This window comes from Manis javanica, chromosome 10, assembly GCF_040802235.1.
Source record: "Manis javanica isolate MJ-LG chromosome 10, MJ_LKY, whole genome shotgun sequence".
In the NCBI taxonomy this organism is placed as follows: domain Eukaryota; kingdom Metazoa; phylum Chordata; class Mammalia; order Pholidota; family Manidae; genus Manis; species Manis javanica.
Genome location: NC_133165.1, coordinates 89,566,797 through 89,591,701, shown reverse-complemented (window position 1 = coordinate 89,591,701; position 24,905 = coordinate 89,566,797). Strand labels below are relative to the sequence as shown.

General features: G+C 39.8%; 2 pseudogenes; both read left to right on the top strand.

Moving 5' to 3' along the window:
• Positions 1-8,442: 8,442 nt before the first annotated feature.
• Positions 8,443-14,412, top strand: LOC140843899 (olfactory receptor 8S1-like; annotated as a pseudogene).
• A 5,578-nt stretch (positions 14,413-19,990) lies between these two features.
• On the top strand, positions 19,991-20,933 carry LOC140843898 (olfactory receptor 8S1-like; annotated as a pseudogene).
• Positions 20,934-24,905: the final 3,972 nt, after the last annotated feature.

Below are 24,905 nucleotides of genomic sequence, written 5' to 3'. Positions count from 1 at the left end.
AGGGAGATCACAGATGTCAGAAAGGAGATCACAGAAGTGAAACAATCCCTGGAAGGATTTATAAGCAGAATGGATAAGATGCAAGAGGCCATTGAAGGAATAGAAGCCAGAGAACAGGAACGTATAGAAGCTGACATAGAGAGAGATAAAAGGATCTCCAGGAATGAAACAACACTAAGAGAACTATGTGACCAAGCCAAAAGGAATAATATTCGTATTATAGGGGTACCAGAAGAAGAAGAAAGAGGAAAAGGGATAGAAAGTGTCTTTGAACAAATAATTGCTGAAAACTTCCCCAAACTGGGGGAGGAAATAATCAAACAGACCATGGAATTATACAGAAACCCCAACAGAAAGGATCCAAGGAGGACAACACCAAGACACATAGTAATTAAAATGGCAAGGATCAAGAACAAGGAAAGAGTTTTAAAGGCAGCTAGAGAGAAAAAGGTCACCTATAAAGGAAAACCCATCAGGCTAACATCAGACTTCTCAACAGAAACCTTACAGGCCCGAAGAGAATGGCATGATATACATAATGCAATGAAACAGAAGGTCCTTGAACCAAGGATACTGTATCCAGCACGAATATCATTTAAATATGATGGTGGGATTAAACAATTCCCAGACAAGCAAAAGCTGAGGGATTTTGCTTCCCACAAACCACCTCTACAGGGCATCCTACAGGGACTGCTCTAGATGGGAGCACTCCTAAAAAGAGCACAGAACAAAACACACAACATGTGAAGAATGGAGGAAGAGGAATAAGAAGGGAGAGAAGAAAAGAATCTCCAGGCAGTGTATATAACAGCTCAATAAGCGAGCTAAGTTAGGCAGTAAGATACTAAGAAGCTAACCTTGAACCTTTGGGAACCACGAATCTAAAGCCTGCAATTTCAATAAGTACATGTCTCTCAATCGTCACCCTAAATGTAAATGGACTTAATGCACCAATCAAAAGACACAGAGTAATAGAATGGATAAAAAAGCAAGACAAATCTATATGCTGTTACAAGAAACTCACCTTAAACCCAAAGACAAGCATAGACTAAAAGCCAAGGGATGGAAAAACATATTTCAGGCAAACAACAGTGAGAAGAAAGCAGGGGTTGCAGTACTAATATCAGACAAAATAGACTTCAAAACAAAGAAAGTAACAAGAGATAAAGAAGGATACTACATAATGATAAAGGGCTCAGTCCAACAAGAGGATATAACCATTCTAAATATATATGCACCCAATACAGGAGCACCAGCATATGTGAAGCAAATACTAACAGAACTAAAGAGGGAAATAGACTGCAATGCATTCATTGTAGGAGACTTCAACACACCACTCACCCCAAAGGATAGATCCACTGGGAGAAAATAAGTAAGGACACACAGGCACTGAACAACACACTAGAACAGATGGACCTAATAGACATTTATAGAACTCTACATCCAAAAGCAACAGGATGTACATTCTTCTCAAGTGCACATGGAACATTCTCCAGAATAAACCACATACTAGCTCACAAAATGAGCCTCAGTAAATTCCAAAATATTGAAATTCTACCAACCAATTTTTCAGACCACAAAGGTATAAAACTAGAAATAAATTCTACAAAGAAAACAAAAAGGCTCACAAACTCATGGAGGCTTAACAACATGCTACTAAATAATCAATGGATCAATGAGCAAATGAAAATAGAGATCAAGGAATATATAGAAACAAATGACAACAACAACACTAAGCCCCAACTTCTGTGGGATGCAGCGAAAGCAGTCTTAAGAGGAAAGTATATAGCAAACCATGCACACTTGAGAAAGGAAAAACAATCCCAAATGAATAGTCTAACATCACAATTATCGAAACTGGAAAAAGAAGAACAAATGAGGCCTAAAGTCAGCAGAAGGTGGGACATAATAAAGATCATAGAAGAAATAAACAAAATTGAGAAGAATAAAACAATAGCAAAAATCAACGAAACCAAGAGCTGGTTCTTCGAGAAAATAAACAAAATAGATAAGCCTCTAGCCAAACTTATGAAGAGAAAAAGAGAATCAACACAAATCAACATAATCAGAAATGAGAATGGAAAAATAACGACAGACTCCACAGAAATACAAAGAATTATTAAAGACTACTATGAAAACCTATATGCCAACAAGCTGGAAAACCTAGAAGAAATGGACAACTTCCTAGAAAAATAAACCTCCCAAGACTGACCAAGGAAGAAACACAAAAGTTAAACAAACCAATTACGAGCAAAGAAATTGAAACGGTAATCAAAAAACTACCCAAGAAGAAAACCCCGGGGCCGGACGGATTTACCTCGGAATTTTATCAGACACACAGAGAAGACATAATACCCATTCTCCTTAAAGTGTTCCAAAAAATAGAAGAAGAGGGAATGCTCCCAAACTCATTCTATGAAGCCAACATCACCCTAATACCAAAACCAGGCAAAGACCCCAACAAAAAAGAAAATTATAGACCAATATCCCTGATGAATGTAGATGCAAAAATACTCAATAAAATATTAGCAAACAGAATTCAACAGTATATCAAAAGGATCATACACCATGACCAAGTGGGATTCATCCCAGGGATGCAAGGATGGTACAACATTCGAAAATCCCTCAACATCATCCACCACATCAACAAAAAGAAAGAGAAAAACCACATGAATATCTCCATAGATGCTGAAAAAGCATTTGAAAAAATTCAACATCCATTCATGATAAAAACACTCAGCAAAATGGGAATAGAGGGCAAGTACCTCAACATAATAAAAGCCATATATGATAAACCCACAGCCAGCATTATACTGAACAGCAAGAAGCTGAAAGCATTTTCTCTGAGATCGGAAACCAGACAGGGAGGCCCACTCTCCCCAGTGTTATTTAACATAGTACTGGAGGTCCTAGCCATGGCAATCAGACAAAACAAAGAAATACAAGGAATCCAGATTGGTAAAGAAGAAGTTAAACTGTCACTATTTGCAGATGATATGATACTGTACATAAAAAACCCTAAAGACTCCACTCCAAAACTACTAGAACTGATATCGGAATACAGCAAAGTTGCAGGATACAAAATTAACACACAGAAATCTGTAGCTTTCCTATACACTAACAATGAATCAATAGAAAGAGAAATCAGGAAAACAATTCCATTCATCATTGCATCAAAAAGTATAAAATACCTAGGAATAAACCTAACCAAAGAAGTGAAAGACTTAAACTCTGAAAACTACAAGTCACTCTTAAGAGAAATTAAAGGGGACACTATCAAATGGAAACTCATCCCATGCTCGTGGGTAGGAAGAATTAATATCGTCAAAATGGCCATCCTCCCCAAAGCAACATACAGATTTGATGCAATCCTTCTCAAATTACCAGCAACATTCTTTAATGAATTGGAACAAATAATTCAAAAATTCATATGGAAACACCAAAGACCCCGAATAGCCAAAGCAATCCTGAAAAAGAAGAATAAAGTAGGGGGGATCTCAACCTCCAACTTCAAGCTCTACTACAAAGCCATAGTAATCAAGACAATTTGGTACTGGCACAAGAACAGAGCCACAGACCAGTGGAAGAGATTAGAGACTCCAGACATTAACTCAAACAAATATGGTCATTTAATATTTGATAAAGGAGCCATGGACATACAATGGCAAAATGACAGTCTCTTCAACAGATGGGGTTGGCAAAACTGGACAGATACATGTAGGAAAATGAAACTGGACCATTGTCTAAGCCCATATACAAAGGTAAACTCAAAATGGATCAAAGACCTGAATGTAAGTCAAGAAACCATTAAAATCTTGGAAAAAAACATAGGCAAAAACCTCTTAGACATAAACATGAGTGACCTCTTCTTGAACATATCTCCCCGGGCAAGGAAAACAGCAGCAAAAATGAGCAAGTGGGACTACATTAAGCTGAAAAGCTTCTGTACAGTGAAAGACACCATCAATAGAACAAAAAGGAACCCTACAGTATGGGAGAATATATTTGAAAATGACAGATCCGATAAAGGCTTGACGTCCAGAATATATAAAGAGCTCACACGCCTCAACAAACAAAGAAAAATAACACAATTAAAAAATGGGCAGAGGAACTGAACAGACAGTTCTCTAAAAAAGAAATACAGATGGCCAAGAGACACATGAAAAGATGCTCGCTAATTATCAGAGAAATGCAAATTAAAACTACAATGAGGTATCACCTCACACCAGTAAGGATAGCGGCCATCCAAAAGACAAACAACAACAAATGTTGGCGTGGCCGTGGAGAAAGGGGAACCCTCCTACACTGCTGGTGGGAATGTAAATTAGTTCAACCATTGTGGAAAGCAGTATGGAGGTTCATCAAAATGCTCAAAACAGACCTACCATTTGATCCAGGAATTCCACTCCTAGGAATTTACCATAAGAACGCAGCAATCAAGTTTGAGAAAGACAGATGCACCCCTATGTTTATCGCAGCACTATTTACAATAGCCAAGAATTGGAAGCAACCTAAATGTCCATCAGTAGATGAATGGATAAAGAAGATGTGGTACATATACACAATGGAATACTACTCAGCCATAAGAAGAGGAAAAATCCTACCATTTGCAGCAACATGGATGGAGCTGGAGGGTATTATGCTCAGCGAAATAAGCTAAGCGGAGAAAGAGAAATACCAAATGATTTCACTCATCTTAGGAGTATAAGAACAAAGGAAAAACTGAAGGAACAAAACAGCAGCGGAATTACAGAACCCAAAAATGGACTAACAGGTACCAAAGGGAAAGGAACTGGGGAGGATGGGTGGGCAGGGAGGGATAAGGGGGGGGAAGAAGAAGAGGGGTATTAAGATTAGCATGCATGGGGGGGAGGGAGAAAGGGGAGGGTGGGCTGCACAACACAGAGAGGACAAGTAGGGATTCTACAACATTTTGCTAAGCTGATGGACAGTAACCGTAATGTGGTTGTTAGGGAGGACCTGATATAGGGGAGAGCATAGTAAACATAGTACTCTTCATGTAAGTGTAGATTAAAGAATAAAAAAAAAGAATGAAAGAAAGAAAGAAAAGGGGGATTACTCCTTGATAGGATAAAACTATTGGTAAATCAAAGATCAACGCATGCTTTAAATATCATGGATCAACATAAATATCCTTAATGTTGATCACTTAAAGGGTGTCAGATGATCAGCTATGGAGGTACTCTTTTCTGATAATATTCCTTTCTCTTAATAAAAAAAATTTAAAAAAAGCAGTCCCTGTGTGCTGACCTCCAATGAGTTCTGCACAGTGGTATAGAGGGCATGTCAAAGTGTGGGCAAAGGGTCTGTTTGTTTCTATGCAGAAGATCAAGGCATAGCTTGGATACCCAGAAAATGAACTAAGATATGATATGAGGAGGATCTTCTGGCATCAGCACTCTCTGGAGGACTCGTGCCAGGGGATGATCATCAAAAAGCCTCCACAGGGATCCAGGCGATGCTGTGGTTGTGGCTGTGTCCACCACACCGTTTCCTGGACTTGCCATTGGAATGAGGAGGAAGATGTCTAGGCTGGCATGTGCATACAGTGAGACAATGAATTTGACCAGATCTGTACTGTTGGAACTCAACCAGGAGTTGGGAGGGGTGCACATTGTAGCGCTCCAAAATCTTATGACTATAGACTATCTATGGTTAGAAGAACATATGGGATGTGAACAGATCCCAGAAATGGGCTGCTTTAATTTGTCTGATTTCTCTCAGACTGTTCAAGTACAGTTGGACAATATCCATCATATCATAGACAAATTTTCACAAATGCCTAGGGTGCCTAAATGGTTTTCTTGGCTTCACTGGAGATGGATGGTAATTGTAGATTTGCTTTGTTTATGTCACCGTATTCCTATTATGTTAATATGTGTGTGCAAATTAGTTAGTTTAAAACCTATACATACTTAAGGTACTATATAAGAAGATATGTCAAAGAAATAATCAATCCTCCCATGTTTTCTTCCATATGCTACCTCTATAGCTTTTCTTCTTCCTTCCTAATTACAACCTTTAAATAGAATTCGTGCCTCATATGGAATTTACCGAGTATCATAATTCCTCCAGGTGGTAAAGATACCTCGAGACAAGTGCTGGGCATAGAAGCCACAGGGCATAAATCTGCAAAGAAGTAAAAAACTAACCTTTTCAAACAATATGGCTTCTCTCTCACTTACCAACTTTACATTTCCCTGTATGGCCCCGGAAGATGACTGGTTAGCCAGAGACGGGTAAGATTCCTCAAGGGAGGAACAACCTAAGACAGGCACAGTCGCAGGGGGGCCATCAGGTGAGAAATTGGGGATCAACAGAGGTGAGTCTCAGAAGCTCATCCCCCCTGCTTTGAGAGAAATCTTCTGCATCTGTGGATGTTTTATTGCCATTGTCTAGCTTGGATTAACACATAGTCTACAGGCACACACCTGATCATCTACAATTGCTCTCTTACAACACTAAACTATGTTTTCTACCTTTATCTTGCATCTACCTACTACTTCAGCATTTTATTAAAAATAAAAATAATAATAATAATAAAGGGAGAAATGTGGAATCAACATATAAATCAAGTATAAAAATCAAGCGAATATTCATATTTGACCTGATTGTTTATAGTTCATAATGCGTGATCAAAACCGAAAGTTTCTGTGATGAATGCCCTTGTACTGTTCACCATGTAAGAATTTATTCACTATGTAAGAATACGTTCACCATGTAAGAACTTGTTTGTTATGCTTCAGAAGATTGGAGACTGATGAGAATTAGGCTTGAGATGGATTAATGATTGTACATTGAGCATTGACCCCCCTATACTGAATTTTATTGTTGTTAACAACCATTTGATCAATAAATATGAGAGATGCCCTCTCAAAAAAAAAAAAAAAAAGAACATATGGGATGTGAACAGTTTCCAGGAATGGGTTGTTTTAATTTGTCTGATTTCTCAAAGACTGTTCAAGTACAGTTGGACAATACCCACTATATCATAGACAAATTTTCACAAATGCCGAGGGTGCCTAACTGGTTTTCTTGGCTTCACTGGAGATGGCTGGTAATTATAGATCTGCATTGGTTATGTAACTGTATTCCTATTATGTTAATGTGTGGGCACAATTTAATTAGTAGTTTAAAACCTATACATGCCTTTAAGTTACTCTACAAAAAGATATGTCAAAGAAATAATCAATCTTCCCATGTTTTCTTCCATCTGCTACCTCTATAGCTTTTCTTCTTCCTTCCTAATTACAACCCTTAAATAGAATTCGTGCCTCATATCGAATTCACCGAGTATCATAACTCCTCCAAGTGGTAAAGATACCTCAAGACAAATGCTGGGCATAGAAGCCACAAGGCATAAACCTGCAAAGAAGTAAAAAGCTAAGCTTTTTAAACAATATGGCTTCTCTCTCACTTACCAACTTTACATTTCCTTGTATGGCCCTGGAAGATGACTGGTTAGCCAGAGACGGGTAAGATTCCTCAAGGGAGGAACAACCTAAGACAGGCACAGTCGCAGGGGAGCCATCAGGTGAGAAATTGGGGATCAACAGAGGTGAGGCTTAGAACCTAACCCTCCCCCCCTGTTTTGAGAGAAATCTTCTGCATCCGTGGATGTATTATTGCCCTTGTCTAGCTGGGATTAACACAGAGTCTACAGGCACACACCTGATCATCTTCATTTGCTCTCTTACAACACTAAACTATGTTTTCTGTATTTATCTTGCATCTACATACCACTTCAGCATTTTATGTTAAAAATAATAATAATAATAATAAAAAAGGTAGAAATGTGGGATTCACATAAAAATCAAGTATAAAATCAAATGAATATTCATATTTGACCTGATTGTTTATAGTTCATAATGAGTGATCAAAACCGAAAGTTTTTGTGATGACTGTTCTTGTATTGTTCACCACGTACGAACTTATTCACTATGTAAGAATTTGTTCACCATGTAAGAACTTGTTTATTATGATTCAGAAGATTGGAGACTGATGAGAATTAGGCTGGGGGTGGATTAATGATTGTGCATTGAGCATTGACCCCCCTATACAGAATTTTATTGTTGTTAACAACCATTTGATCAATAAATATGAGAGCTGCCCTCACAAAAAAATATTTTTCAAATAAAAATAAAAAGGTTTTAAGGGAAAAATTTCACATAAGCTGAGTACCTTCTCACTGTGGTCCAACAACTCAGCCCCAGAGATGAGGATACTTCCATCAGAATGAGAAGCTGGAACCTGTGATTGTGCCATAAGCTGCTGTTTGCCATACTTGGACAGCACGAGGTTTCACAGGGGCAGCCAATGCAAATTGGATACATGCATAAGTAACTGTATCTGATTTTTTAAATATATTTAATCATCAAAATGTTCATCCCAATTATGTTTAGAGATACAGTTCCCTGTGCAATGGGGCAGCAAGCTGTCAGGTGAGTTAACTCTCACTACACACCTTCCTTCATAATTTCCAAGAAGGTATCTCCCCTGTCAGTGGCCAAAAGGAAAAGCTTTCCCAGCTGGTCTACTTTCAAAGCCCATAAGACTCCAGGGTTTACAGAAAAGCTTCAACCCTACAGTTCTATAGCCTATATCAAGAAAACCCCTAAGACTTCTATAAGCTTCTCTCTTCTAGTTAATGAGCTTCAGGTTTGTCTTAGACTATGACCTTAGGGAATACAGCCTTATGGACATGCTAAATTACACCAGGTCCATTAATCTATCTGGGTCCCTTAAGCTAGATTGTATCTGAAGGTCACATGCTTCACTGATACTGTTTGCCCACATATAGAGTCACAGACGCAGGTAAAGCAAGTATAGCCTCTTGTGGTCTTGTCAGACGAAAAGTGTCCTTAGGCTAATCCATCTGAGATGGTCATTTGTCCTTCCTCACTGAGACTTGTAAACAGGAAAACTTAACATGGATGCTTCCTGAAATTACACTACAGAAATATCAGTTTTACTGCACATTGTGATCACCTGACCAAAGATGAACTTTTACCATGGTAAGACTTGAGCCAAAGGAAAACATTTGTGCCAGAAAATATCGGACCTCCATGATTTTTCTTAAAGTTTCCCTCATTCCCACATGGAGACTTTCAATTTCTGCTTACTCCCGACCACACAGCCTTCGGGGTCTCACTTCTCAGGCACCTCCTTTCTTGAGTTCTCTCACCATCCTTTCCTTGTGCTGAAGACTGAGTCCAGACATCCAGACAATCTTTATGAATGTTTCTCTCCTTTGAGGTTCTTGTCCTCAGTTGTTTTCAGCACCTACTAAATAAACTCTCTCTACGCTCTTCAGTGTTGCATGTGTTCTGGGTGTGGAAACTGCAATGATCTGGAAAACTCACAGCAGAAGTGAGGAGGTTCCCAGCCTGGGGAGGAGTGGCGGAAGCACATCCAGTAGACATACTTAAGTGGTCTGAGGTCCTCTTCCTTCCCTAAATACATAAAAAGATCATAAATACAGGTACTGAAAATACTTACTTGTCTATTATTTACCACTCTATCAAGTCTGGTTATCACAAATATTAGTCATTAAGGGAGAAGAGAAAAAGCAGAATCCAGGGAAGATTCAAAGGGAAATACTGAGGTGTGTGAAGTTTGCCATCCATGCACTCAAACCACAAGCCCTGTGGCCCTTCCCATTTCAGGTGGCATTCAGAAATCAAAGGTGTTAATGCTCTTTTGAGTTTCTCACATCCCTAACAGTATCTACCTAGACCATGTCTGCCTTCCAGCAGTAGATCTCTCTCTCATCCTGTCTTCGTTAATCTGTTTATCCAGTACTTTCATAATTAACAATTATTTTCTGGGAAATTGCACTGAGTAGATAAATTGTGAGACTTTTTCTTGGAAATTCAGAAAGAGGTGATAATATACAAGTTAATAATATACAATGGCATTGATATTCTTTGTCTCTCAGAATTTACTAAAGTTTACATTTGGGCAAATGTTAATTTAGGTAAAAAGATTTCTTATTAAACAGTAGTATAAACTTGGGCTGAAAGTGACAGGATGGAAGGTGATAATTATTTGTGATTATTTTTTCAATCATCCAGAAAATGCAATGTCTTGCTCCACTTCTCTTCAGGGTGATTTCTGAAATTAACATATGAAGAAAACTAGAGGTGACCTATCTGAGATGTGCTCAAGCACAGCTACCCAGGCAAATTGGGAAATAAGTATTTTGTTGAGACAACCACCCTGGGTTCTACCTTCTTCTTACCTTCTGCATTTCTCTGTACAAGCACCCAAACTTCTCTGGCTTCACTTCTTTCTGAATTTCAAAGTAGGCATTCAACTTCAAATGACTACAAGCCACTGTATTTCCTCTCTCAAGGTAAGTGAAGAGAATTTGAAATTAGTGCTCACTTCCCACTGCCAGGGTGAAGTGAAGCCCCATTTTCAGCTGGACACAGTGAGAGGATCTATGTTGGGAGCCAGGGGGAGTAAACCATAGAAATCTCATAACGTGTGATTTCACCTGTCTTGCTGACAGCTTGCATGGAGTCACCACAGAACAGAGGTTTTTGATATTGGATCTCTAACCCAGTTTCTCCAAAATTCTTTGGATATGCTGGAGTTTTCTCAGCTAAATACCGGAAACAAAAATGGGTTGTAGTCAGGTGACATTAAATATGTGAAAACCAGAGAGTAAATACAGAGCAAAGGTCTGACCAAAATCAGGCAGCAAATTGCAAATTTTGAGAAATTTTCCAGTTAAATTGAATGAATGGAATTGACTTTTTACTACTGAAGAATAAAAAGAAATTGTTTATTTAGACAAGATTTTACAAACCAAAAGATGAGAAAATTGACTTTTCCATCTGGTCATTCATCCTTGATGCAGAATCAGATTTATTTTGGGCCAGCACACTGGGCTGTGAAGTGCTCACCAGGTATAGAGAGGTAATTTGAATATGGGATCTCATTAGGGGTGAGAGTATGGGAACTTGTCTAAGTAAGAAAGAAGAAAAGAAAGGAAAGTTAGGCAAAGCGGGCCTTGGCTGGCCCAGCACGTATGGCATTTGTTATGGTGACTTCTCTGGGCAAGAACAACATGAAATTGGTGAAATCTCCCAGGAGAAATCTGGGGAATTCAGAGCTTCTAGCTGACAGATGAGGATGACCGTAAGCAGTTATCATACCAAGAAGGAGAACTCATGAAGGAATAGAATCTGAAATTTCAAGGTGGGTACAAAAAAATGTATCCAATATGAAATTTCAGGCCGGATGCTGAACAAGTAGGACAAATAAGTGTGTTCACACAACAGTTCAAGAAAGGCTAAGTAAGGTTACTTCCATAGTCTGGTTAAGTAGAGGATCTTGCACAAAGTAGACCTATAATACTTTGAATATTTAGATAAGTGAGAAGTGATGATGTGATTGATAAATGAATGAATGGAAACATGGATGGAGATGACTGAATATGGAGGAGATAAATGAAATATTATGTAACAAAATAAAGGCATGAAATAATGGATAAATTATCCAATGGATAGATGAGTAAGTGTTATGGTTTTAAGCAACCCTCCATATGTGGACAGAAATGAGCTAGTAGGTGTTAGCTGCTCACTGAGGGGAAGGAATCTGTAGCTGCCAATTATTACAACAGAAGGTGAGCCTTCCGCCTTCACAGTCACTACAAAGTAAACCCCTTAATCCTCATGGCCTTCCCTTCCTCCTCCACCTCCCAGTCAACCTTAAGTTTTCCATATTTCTGAAACTAGAGTTCAACCAGGGAATATGCTGCTAAAAAAACACATGTAACGTGCCATATTTGCTTCATTCTTTCATTCTTTGTACATTCAGCAGATATTAAGGACCCGTTGTTGCCTCCCATTATGCTGTGTATTCAAGACTGAAGATAATATGCATGACTAAATATCAAATCTGTTCTCCATAAGAATGTTTGGAGAAAAAAGAACAACTATTAACACATCCTACTAAAAGCCAGATCAGGATAGCTGTCCAAGTGAATGTCCAAAACAATTTATAGAATAAAGGAGAGACAAGAACACAGAATAGAGAGATGCAGATGTGTAAAGAAAATGGACGTCAGCCAGTCTGGGCTTAAAAATTATAGATATGGTAGCTTCACAGATCGGGGACAAATGTAAAGCTAATCTACTTACTCTCTCAACACCAACAACTTACAACAACATTTCAGTTTCAGTTTCCTCATTTTCAAATTTGAATAATGCAACTCACACAGTTTTGTTGTGATCTTCAAGTAGAGAAAAAGGCAAATGTTTGATTGTTTATATGCTTAAATATAACTGGCACCAAAGAACTGATAGGTGTCATTACTGTGCATAGTCTGGACTGGCAAAGGAGATAATTAAACTATATGTATATATATATATATATGGAAGAAGAAAGAATTACTGTGAGGACTGAAGAGTCCAAAGGATTTGGGTCAAGACCTGAAGAGAAAAATGTCAACAGGGAATCACCTGGAATCCAGGCAGAGAATCAGAAAGGAATGAAGGCAACTGGGTGCATCTAGTAGGACCAACAGATTTCTGATTCTGCAACAGAGGCTCATCAGAACCACATGGAGAGGGTTTAAAATACCCATAAACAGGTTCTAAAAAAGCCCTAGTAAGACAGGATTTCTGCAGGTAGAGAAGCCAGTTTGTACAGAGATTGCCTAATCTGTAACTGCAGAACAGAGAAGTTCACCATTTAGGAGGGACTGTTGCAAACGGCACCATAGACAAAGTTCTGGTCATAGGCTCATATTGAGTGGATGCAAACCTTGAGTGTTCAAACTGAGGAACTGAACAAGTTTTATCAATCTCAGTAGGGTTTTTTTGTTTTTTACTGTTAAAAAGATAATTTAGGAATCTCCTTCCTTAATCCATTCCTACTCCCAACACCTGCACCCACATGTGTTTCAAAATTGGCCCTTGAATCAAATAACTAAATGTACTAGAGATATGTGAAAAGTAAAAATGTAACAAACACAGCATGTTATCATTAAGAAATATTGGACTATTTCAAACTTGTGAATGAAGAGTAAAAGACTGTGTGGCTGAAACCAGAAACTAGTAGAATTATTTCTCGAAGAAGTGTCCAGGATGTAATTTGATGAGTAGGAGAGTTGAAGGTGATGAAATGAATTAGTCATGGACTAGACTGAAAAATTATATGAAGTTCTCCAAAGATATTTAAGGTAGAGGGGTCAGAAGTGGAAAGAACATACATGGGCATAGGGTTGAGGAGCTGTGCAGTTAGAAATTTAAGTGACAAAAGGATTCTAGGAAAGCAGGGAAAGTAGATTTTTTAAAAAATTAATGTAAAAGATGAGCAGGCTGAGGAGAGATGTGTGCAGACACTGAGTGAAATAGAAAGTCTGAGGTGCCATGACGTGGAGGTGAACACCCATTCATCTGTCTGCTTTCAATCCAATAAAATATCTCCCAGCACGGTCCTAGGAAACCACAGTACCATCACGGGATTCCTCCTCCTGGGGCTGCCGGCCGACCCCCACATCCAGGTCCTGCTCTTTGCCCTGTTCCTGTATATTTACCTCCTGACCATAATGGGGAACCTCATGATGATGCTGGTCATCAGGACTGATTCTCACCTCCACTCACCCATGTACTTCTTCCTGAGTCACCTCTCTTTCCTGGATCTTTGTTTATCTTCAGTCACTGTGCCCAAGCTGCTGGAGAAAATTCTGTCTCAGAAGAAAGCAATCTCAGTAGAGGGCTGCCTCGCTCAGGCTTTTTTTGTATTTTCCATTGCAGGGACTGAAATCTTTGTGCTCTCTGCCATGGCTTATGACCGCTACAATGCCATCTGCCGCCCGCTGCTCTATGGCCAGGTGATGAGCAGACAGTTGTGTGGGGGTCTGGTATGGGCCTCATGGGGCCTGGGCTTTCTGGATGGTCTCGTGAACATCCTCATGGCTTGGGATTTGGATTTCTGTGAGGCTCATGTGATGCCTCACTTCAGCTGTGAGCTGCCATCTCTGCTCTCTCTAACTTGCTCTGATGTCTCCAGCAACTTTGCAGCGCTCGTGTGCGCTATTATTGTGCACGCCTCAGGGACCTTACTCCTGGTCTTCTTCTCATTGTCACCACCATCCTGAGCATCAGGTCCACCACGGGCAGAAGCAAGGCCTTCTCCACCTGCTCCTCCCACCTCACTGCAGTGAGCTTCTTCTATGGATCTGCTTTCCTCCGCTATCTCATGCCAACCTTAAGTTCCCCGCTGGAGTTGGTTTTTTCCATACAGTACTGTGTGGTCAGCCCCCTAGTGAATCCCCTTGTCTACAGCTTAAAGAACAAGGAAGTAAAAGCTGCTCTGAAAAGAATGTTGCAAAAAGGTCTACAACATCTCACAGAGCAGAGAGCAAGCAGAAGATGACTAGGAAATGAGGTAGAATCTCATCAAATGGTTGAATAATAGAATAGGGAAAAGCTTCTTACTTCATAATAGATATGACAAAATATCTTACAAGAGCCTGTTTCCTCTGAAATGCTAAAGAAAAACCAAGAGCTACTTGCTTACTTTGGCTCATAATTATTTCATTTAGGGACAAAGCAATATGTCTGGTAATTATTATTTTGATACAGATTTTAGCACCAATTTTTGGTACATTATTAATTTGGTATAAACTTACAGTACCTTTTAGTTATGAAGCATTCCCAATGCAGTTAGCACTGAGAAAATTGTCTAGAACCTCAATTCTTATCTTAATCTAATATTTAACAGGGAAGCTATGCTGTACATAAAAAATCAACATCCACTGATAAAAAGGAGACATAAACTTCAGATTTAGGGTTGAACAGAGAGCTGGGGGTGAGTCTGCACTGGAGAGGGACTTGTAGAAAAGACAGAAGGAGCTAAGTAATGCTGAGAGAGGTAGTGTCCTATTAAGGCAAAACCAGACCCACAGACACTTTCTATACTCTGTACCTCTCCTGGCACCTTCACCTAGTGGCACAGGGCAGAAAAGCCACTCCAGTATATTTTAGCATTACTCTGATCTTAGCCATTAGCAAAAGAGATGAGGAAATTAATATTTACTGAGGTGTTACTATGAGCCAGGCACCATATGTGGAATTTTCTATGCTTTATGAACATAGCAATTACTCCTCTACAGTTTTAATGAAGAATTCCATTTTCTTTTAATTTGCCAATTCTTTAAAACATTGAACATTTCTGTTTCTCCAATTATAAAATAAGGCACTTTTATTTGGGAAATATGAAAACTTTGAAAATGATAAAAGTATCATTCATAATCCCAAAGTGTTGTCCGTGACTCTTTTTGTGACATCCAAGGAGGTAAAAATGAAAATATCCTTCTCCTTCAGTGTATATACAGAAATATTTACAGAATATATTACAGACACACAGCTTTGTAAACACCAGCATTTCCTTGCTCTGTCAGCCGAGGGCCTGAAAGTAAGAACACCCCAGGAGCCAGGAGCACATTCAGCTCTGAGAGCTTGGTTTCTAATACTATTTTCCAATAAAGCCCAGTGCTGCATGGAGAACCTGCTGATTGTAAAGCTGAGGCAGAGAAAATACAACAATAGCCTATAATACACAAAAAAATTGCATTATCTAGAACAAACCTCTGTAGGCCAGGGAGTCTGCCATAATCATTGTCATAATTATGTTTGTAGAGTTCATTCTGGCACTTAAAATGCCCCTTGCTACATAGATGCCTAGGACAATATCCTGGTATCACAGGATAGGAAAATTAATTGCTTTCAAATATATGAATCAGATAATACCTCTTTATGTTTCTAAATTAAAGTTTAATTCTCTAATTTTAAAACCAATTGCATAACAATTAATAAATGCATTTAAAAAGAAGTGCCATTAAAGCAAAATGTTACACCATGTATAATTCAGATTCACTTCTCTTAATACAGTATTTTAACATTTTATTATAATATAAAACTGTAGTCTCAAATACTTACTTATGACACCCAACTAAATTCTCATTAACATACTTATAAGCCATGAAGACCTTGTTCCCACTGAATCAAACAGTTTTGTAAAAAAACCTACTATCTAAAGGAGACATCACAAGTTCAGATTCTTAATCTTTTTGCTCCAGTAAAAATGTAATGTTAATTGTGATGAAGATAATCTTTTGTGTGAGGAAGGAAATACATATATTCTGAAAAAATGTTTCTGTATATATCTATATATATCTTATAAATGTCTCTTTATTCTGTTTCAAATATTGACTATTTCCCTCTTTCCTTTATTGTCAATCAATATGCTATTTGCCAGTAACAAAAAAACATCACACATTTTTTACAACTAGCTTTATGATGTAAATGTATTAGAAATACATAAATCGAAATACTTAGAGGCACATTGGTATTGTATCTGCCTCTTTGCTTATAAGGAGCATAATGAGAATTAGAAAAATCATCTATGAAAGTGCAGTCCTAGCTCTGCCATAAATCAATATGTAAGTTAGGACAGTCATTCCTTTGGTCTTAGTCCACAATATTTACTTGAATGACCTGAACAAGAGGTGGGACAGGCTCATCTCAGAAGGTGATTGGATCAGGTTTCCAGAACATCATTCACAGGTCCTTATGAACCAGTGCTTCACTCACCCGGCTCAGCCTGACTAGGCCAATCCTACCACCAAGTTCCATCATTTAATAATTTCCAAAATCATTAGACCAAAGAGCCCATTTGCATTGTAGAATACAGTGGTAGTACCCATTTTCAAAGCTTAATATTCACCATGTAATATAAATTGATAGCAAGGTAGCAGTATTTAAAAGATCACCTATAGAAAAATTTTTGAACTAATCCATTCAGTCAATACTGTGTAATAAAGTCAGAAATTAAAACAGATTAATGGGACAGAATTTATTCTCCTGAAGAATAACGTTTTAGTGATGTGGGAAAGTCCCTGCCTAGATGTAAATTTTCCAGGTGCAAGGATACCTTATTTTACTAAGAATCTCTAACTTATTTCTCAGTACTGAGAATATATTGGGAAGGAAATACATGCTTCTTTAGATAAAATTCTTAAAATTAATCTTCTATTGCTCTCCTTAGCAATGCCACCACCTAGTCCTATCTATGTTAATTATTATATTTGGATCATATAAAATACGTTTTGACATTTCGGCCACAACAGTTAAGTCAAAAAAAAAATCTAAAAATATAATTTGTGTTGCCCATGTAGATGCAATTTTTAGTTGATAATTCATTCCTGGAGATGAAGCTGTTCCCTGAAAAGTTGTGTTAGCTTTAAGGGTGGTTTCACACAAGCCCTTTTAAGCACCGGACTGCAGGTTGGAGGTTCACAGACGTCTCCCATAACATATCTACGCACAAATCTTTGTGTTTTCAGTTACTCCCATCATTTCATCATCAGGCTGTTTATATTCAGAAATGCAGCTTGTGTGACCACAGGACAATAATATGGATGTGAGGAGTGTGCACAGCCAGCTCCTAGGGAATTCACACATGACGCGTCCAGTTACTAACTATGAAATTGTACTGCAGGGAAATTCTTCTGACCCTTCCTCCTCTCTGGAGGGCACAGGCCCTCAGGAACACTTACCAAGGTTAGAACTGTGTGTCAACACAGAAGCTCCATTAAATGCCCAGGCCAAAGAATTCCCTGTGGCTTAGAAAGTTAACTTTACTCAAGCAACGAGTTAAAATCTGGCTTCAGGCTGTGACTTCAGGGAATAGAGGTTACTGTCTTGGTGTCTCTGAAACTGCCAGGCTCCCGTGGCCAACACATGGCATCCTAAACAGAGATGCCATCCCAGAAGACCAGAACTCAAGTCACCCATTTGCAGAGAGCTGTAGTACTGTGTTTAGATTCACAGTGAGAATTAAATGCAGAGATGTCTGTGAGGCAGGGCCTAGGATCAGGAGAGAGGAATTCTGCACTCCCAGGGTGGAGACTGGCCTGTGGAGAGGTATTGCGAGGATGAGCATGAGGGAGATTTTCCGCTGACTATACCCAGAGTTTGTGGCTTTCTGAGGAAGAAAATATTCTGTGCTGTTCTTAAAAGAACTGGGTCTCTTATGTGTGAAGAATTACTGGCCTGAGACAGGTCCATCCAGGGCAGGAGAAAGAAACACGTGTTCTGTACCATATAAAACAGGCAACTTGGTGGGTCAGATATTTCTCTGAAGGTTTTTTCTCCCTTTTTCCCAGCTTCTTCTGGCTCTGTTCCTCCCGCCTCTTCAAGTCTCCTCCTGGCTCTCTAAGGTATGTCCTTTCCCCTGGAATATCCTTCCCTCCGTGCCTCCTGATGCCCATCTCTCTCTGCCTCAGTGCACTGCATCCTTTCCACTAGGTGGGATTCCGTGCTCAGCTGCCCAGTAAGAGCATGTCTCCTTCCTGAGTGACACTGACCATTGGCAAAAGAGGTTCTTTGCTTTCTGTGAACAAAAGCTGCCTGGTCTGGGGCACTGGAGGATTAGAGGATTAGGGAGAGTGAAATCCCTCACCTCAACTTCCATTCTTAGTAGAAGAGGGGAGAACATGCCAGAGCAGATAATGGATTCTTGGTGGCGCACGCTTATACTCTTTCGTAAGACCCAAAATTTAATGTTATTGAAAACCACCACTGCCAACCTCAACCATGGACTCTGCTGAGGGAGGAGGTGAGGGCCCAGGAGAGTGGGTAAGAGCCACAGCAGTTTTGGGAGGTGGGAAATATACTGCATGAAACTTTGTCTTTCCTGCTGTATTAGCACCAGCTTCCTCCTATTTCTCCTCTTTATGGATCCCTGCCCCTATGAACAGAGGTATGCACACTGTCTCTCTGGAAGCCCCCATTCTGGTCAATCTGTTCAGTCCTTCCTGGGAGCTGTGGTGTTCTCCCCTCCTTAGCCTCCAGACCTTCGTCAGCTATCATTTCACTCACTTAAGGACTCATTAGCACTTTCTGAGCAGCGTGGACCAAGGAGCAATCACTTGTCATATTTCTTATTTTCCAAAAAGGAAACATAACCTGCCTGACGTCTTGGGAAGGTATACATCTTCTGCGCACGAAGCAGTTACCTGTGAACCCAGATTCATGTGCTGTGTCTCCCAGAGTTGTTCCAACTTTTCTGTACCTAAACACTTACAGTAATAGGACGAACCTCCAGTGGCGGAATTTTAGCCATTGCCAACGGCAGTTATCCCGGATGAGCCCCATTTAGGATGCCGGTGGGGCCATTGGGGGAGTGTGGGCAATATGACAGGAAAGAGAAGTTAATCTTAGATGATGGGTCCTCTCCAATATCCTGCAGGAACGTCTCAATTTATTCCTTTGGCAGGGATTCAGAGCATTGGGACATCTCACAAATACAAACCAAACTAACGTAGGAAATTGGATTTTTTTTATGGACCTCCCATATTCTCACCTGCAAAGCAGACATACTCTTTCATTGTTAGTTAATTCCCGTCCACCTCTCCACACACATAATTAGCACACACTGGCCTCTCAAACTGATTCCTAGAAGTTAAATAGGCAGTATCTATAACTGCCAAGTAAAGGATAGAATCTAAGAAAACACAATTAGCTCTTAGTAAGCACTAATTAATTATGGAGCGGTGTTGAATAAGCAACTGAAGAATGAGGAATAACGGGAGCAGAGAAGGGGTGAGGGGCAGCCACTCTCAGGAGCACACTGGAGTGCATGAGAGATGCTGGAGCTGAGGGCCCCAGGCCCAGAGGAAGAAGGTGGAGCAGACTGACATGGCTTTTAGAACAGAATGAGGAAAAGAAGTCAAATTTAGTACAAGGATTGTAGAGGTTTAGGAAATGTGAGGTGGATGGTGGGTGGGGTTGGGGAGAAAAATGCCTGGAAGAAACCAGGTAGGAGCTTTAAAATCTTGATAAAATGAAACAGTGAATAGTTAGAGGATGGGGACGTCTTGGGACATTGGCAGGGGCACTGAAGGCTCTGCCCACTTCCTGTTCTTATTCCAAAGGAACAAAGGAACTGAATGGCTCTGGGGAACCACAGCGCCGTCACCGAGTTCATCCTCCTGGGCCTGTCTGCAGACCCCCATGTCCAGCCCCTGCTCTTTGTGCTGTTCCTAATGATTTACCTCAAGACCCTGCTGGGGAACCTGATGCTGCCGCTGCTGATCACGGCTGATTCCTGCCTCCACACTCCTATATACTTCTTCCTTAGTCACCCTTCTATCCTGGACATTTTTCTCTTCTGCTACAGTGCCCAAGCTTCTGGAGAACCTCCTGTCTCAGAGGAAAATCATCTCTGTCCAGGGCTGCCTGGCCCAAGTCTTCTTTGTGTTTGAGTTGGGGGGCACTGAAGCCTGCCCGCTCTCAGTGATGGCCTATGACCGCTACGTTGCTATCTGTCACCCTCTGCTGTATGGCCAGAAGATAACCAACAAGCTCTGTAATGGGCTAGTGTGGGGCTCCAGGGGCCTGGGATTTCTGGACGCACTCATCAACATCCTTCCAGCTATGAGCTTGGACTTCTGTAAGGATCAGTCCATCCCCCACTACAGCTGTGAGCTGCCCTCTCTCTTCCCTCTGTTCTGCTCTGATGTCTCCACCAACATTACTGTTCTGCGCTGCTCCAGCCTCCTGCATGGGCTTGTAACCTGTGTCCTAATTGTCTGTTCCTATACTCGTATTGTGTCCACCATCCTGAGCATCAGCTCCTCCTCAGGCAGAAGCAAGGCCTTCTCCACCTGCTCCTCCCACCTCACTGCTGTCCTCCTATTTTATGGGTCAGCTTTCCTTCGCTATTTCACACCAACCTCAGGTTCACCCCTGGAGTTAGTGTTCTCTGTCCAGTACAGTGTGGTCACTCCCTTAGTGAATCCCCTCATCTACAGCTTGAAGAACAAGGAGGTGAAAGCAGCTGTGAGAAGGACGTTTGGAAAATATCTCCAATATTCCAGTAGCTGGCCATAGTCAGAGGATGGTGAAGAATTTGTTTACTGCAGGAAGATTGTCTGGCAACTTGACAGTAAGACAGTAACTTAACATTGAATGCAAAAAGAAATCTTAGACATTCATAATGTAGCCAGATGATGATGAGAGCAATAACAAGAAAGAGAGGGGACTGTTTCTTTTCCTTGCTGAGTAGTATTCCATCATAAGGCTCTTCCATAGTCCATTTATCTATTCCAGGCCAAGAACATTTGGGTTATTTAGTTACTAGCTATTACAATTAAAATGGCTATGAACATTCATGTACAGGTTTTTGTGTGAACATAAGTAAGTTTTCACTTTGTCAGCACCCATACCCAGAATGGGATTTCCTGTGGCATGTGGTAAATGTAGGTTTAACTTAGTAAAAACATTTTTCTGAGCTGTTTCTCAGAATGGCTGTACCATTTACATTCCCATCCAGAAAGTATGAGAGATTCAGTAACTCTGCAACTTGTCCATACTAGTGTTGTATTTTTTATTAATTTTAGCCATTCTTACTAAGTGCATAGTGGTTGTAGTTAGAAATCAACTATACCCGAAAAATATAGTACATGTGAAAAATGCTGAAATCGTAATAAACTTAGTAGCTTTGCCCCACCATCACTCTCCTGGATTTAAGAACTGTGGTCCAACTGTGTAGAATAATATCATTTAGGAAAGCTAAGTGAACAGTGCACAAGGACTATCTGCCCTATTTTTGAAGATTTTTTATTTTTAAATTTTTTCATAACAAAAGGTTTCAAAAATATGTTAAGAAGTATGGACTCTGGGTGATGATAACATGTCCTTGTAGATTCATCATGTATCAAATGTACCTGTCTGTTGGGGGTTATGGATAATGGGGGAGGCCACATCTGTGTGGAGGGCAGGGTGTATAGGGGAAATCTCTGTACTTTCATCTCAATTTTGTTGTGAACCTAAACCTTTTCTATTTAAAGTCTTCATTTTAAAAATATGGTATCACATAGATGAAGAGTAAAGGATGTGAGAGAATTAACATTGCAAACTCAAACTAAAATTGTTGGAATGCTCATATTAATATTAGACAAAATCAATTTCAGAAGAAGATATGTTATCAGTGATCAACAGAGGGATATGGTAGGTCTAAAGGAATTAATACATCTTAAGGATATAGGAAACCTAAACATAGAAAAGCACAAATGAATAGTGCTTATTTTATAATACTTGTGAAAATATGCCAATAAAAGGAAGAGATAAATTGACCAAAATCCTTCCAAAGAATCAAAACTGGGAAATAGATTGAAACTAAAATAAAATATTGAATTCCTAAACATGTTCGTCTTGTATGAAATTATAAAGTTTAACAAGGATACATATTGAGAAAATGTTTTAAAAAAAGAATTGATATGGGCATATTAATCAACCATGATTATGGTTCATAAAAATAGTCCATAATGATGATGATTTTCAGATAAATATCTTATTCGAGTAAAGTCAGAGTTTTCAAGAAGGTAATTTGGAGGTACTGGGTAGATACAGAGACCCCAGGGGAGGCAGACTTGCAGAAGACTAGGAGGGAAGAAGGTGGCTCTGTATTCAGCCTGGACCCTGAGCACCCCAGAGCTGTTCCAAGGTGTCTACTGTGTAAAAGGAAGTAACCTGGACCTTGTGCAGGATCATATTTCCAAATTTGTGTCTCTAATTTGTGCATTGAAAAGTTTAGAGCAAGGAGGCCGATTGAATAGATCTGGGATATGCCCCATATTCTGCAGGATGAGCTGATTCTGAAGAAGGTAACTGATAGCCCACTAAGAAAGATTAATCTCATTTAGTAGAAAGGGAGGTTAACGGAATTAAGAAGCCCAGGTTAAAGAAGAAATTTTAAAAAGTCAGTGTCTGGAACACCCTGGGTCTGATAATCACCATGCCGAATACACTTTTTTCAGAGGCAGTGAGAAAATCATAGCAAAAGACCAGCATAAAAGTACAAATCCTGAAATTCATTACCTGACATTTTTCCAAAATAATTATTTTTAGTTTTCTTTGCCATGACTGTGCTTCTACAAAAGAAAAACGAACTAAAATGATCTGTTAAACATTATGCATGTTAAATAAGTACCTAATTGTAAAAAGAAACAGAAACCTTCAGGATATGATGTCTAAACTGAAAACCATTGTTCTTTTAGTCCCCAGTGTATGGTCATTCTTTCTGATACCTTTTTATTAAAGGTATCACTGAATCATTGATATACAATCATATGACGGTTTTACAACATTCACCATATGTTCAAAGCCCCAGCACACCCCACTGTGGTCACAGTCCATCAGCATAGAAACATGCTACAGAGTTACTACTTGTATTCTCTGTGCTATACTACCTTACCCATGAGCCACCTACATTATGTGTGCTAATCATCAGGCCCCTTAATCCCCTTCTCACTCCCCGCAACCCACCCTCCCCAACCTCTCCCCTTTGGTAACCACCAGCCCCTTCTTGGAATCTGTGAGTCTGCTGCTATTTTGTTCCTTCAATTTTGCTTTGTTGTTATACTCCACAATGAGTGAAATCATTTGGTACTTGTCTTTCTCCACCTGGCTTCTTTCACTGAGCATTATATAGCACCCTGCTTGTTTCCTCTTTTAGGCCTTACTGCTGGCGCAGAAGGGTAAGTCTGGGAGACCTTGTCCTGGGGAAAGTGATGAGGTTTAAAAAAGTGCACGGACTACGGAGGAGATGAAGCAGGAATTTCCTGAGGGAAAAAAGGGGTGTAAGAGACCAATGAGAAGAGCAGCACAAATCCATCTACACAAGCATCCTAGACCACTACATAAAACCACTTCCTGGACCATTCTAGAAATCTTAGAAATCCAATTTAGAGCCACACAGATACAGTAACTTACTCCAAATATCTAAAATGAGGATGGATTTTATACTAAATTGTTGGAATGACTGGATAGCCGAAATGGAAAGGGATGGAGGGGATCCTGGAGAAGCAAGAAAGAATGAAGTAACTCCAACTCTAGGCTGAAGCTGATGACTCCACACTGGCTGCCATTCCACTGGGGATACCAGGGCCACATCCACCTAGGAGAGGCATCGCAGACCACGCTGGGACTGCCGACAAGGTGCTGGGCACCGCATGCTGGAATCAGATGTGCTGCAGTGTCTCCCCCTTCTCCTCCTCCTCCACTCTTCTTCAGTACTCCTCTTCTTTGTACTTTTTTTATCCTTTTATTTTTAATTATTATTCAAAGAGATCATCATTTTCTGATTGGCTCAATGTAACCAAAAACCTATGAGCAAGAGAAGTTGGGAAATATTCTGTGCAGGCTTCCAGTCCAGGCCACGTAAAGTTAAGAATATAAAGGTGAATGTAGGGCTTGTAAATGATTAGAAAGGAGACACCTGGGAGGCCAAAACTGGGGACCTATGCCTGTACCTGCCCTGCAGAGCAAATGGCTGCTCAGCATAAGGATGGATCTGAAGAATTCCCTGCCCCAGTGATTGCACAGAAACATAGGCCAAGGACTGATGTAATTTTCATTAACTCTAAGTTAAAATATTGCAATTTGAGGCTCTGAGGTGCCTCTGGCTTTTTGTCCAAACTGTGGAAACTTTGTAAATTACCAGGCAGCTTTCAGAATGAAGCTGGTTAAGTACCCCTCTTCCCTTTCTGTGTCCTTCTAACTTTATGGAGTCCCTTTTCCCCCAGGCACCTTCCCTGTGCAGACTTCTCCTGGCTCTTTCATTGATCCAGCAAATTCACCTAAGATTTTGTTCTCTGTTCTTTAAAAAGTGTTTACAAAAGCAAATTTGGCTAATGCAGTTTTTCCTAATAATCACCTCTACTAACAACACATTTACTAATTATCTGATTTCAAAATTTCATATAAGATGGACCAGTTTCAGTTCTTTCCAATCTTTTGCCCTATTTTAGACTGGTTTTCTACTTTGGAAATTTCAGAAGTTTTCAGCAAACTTGCCTTGTA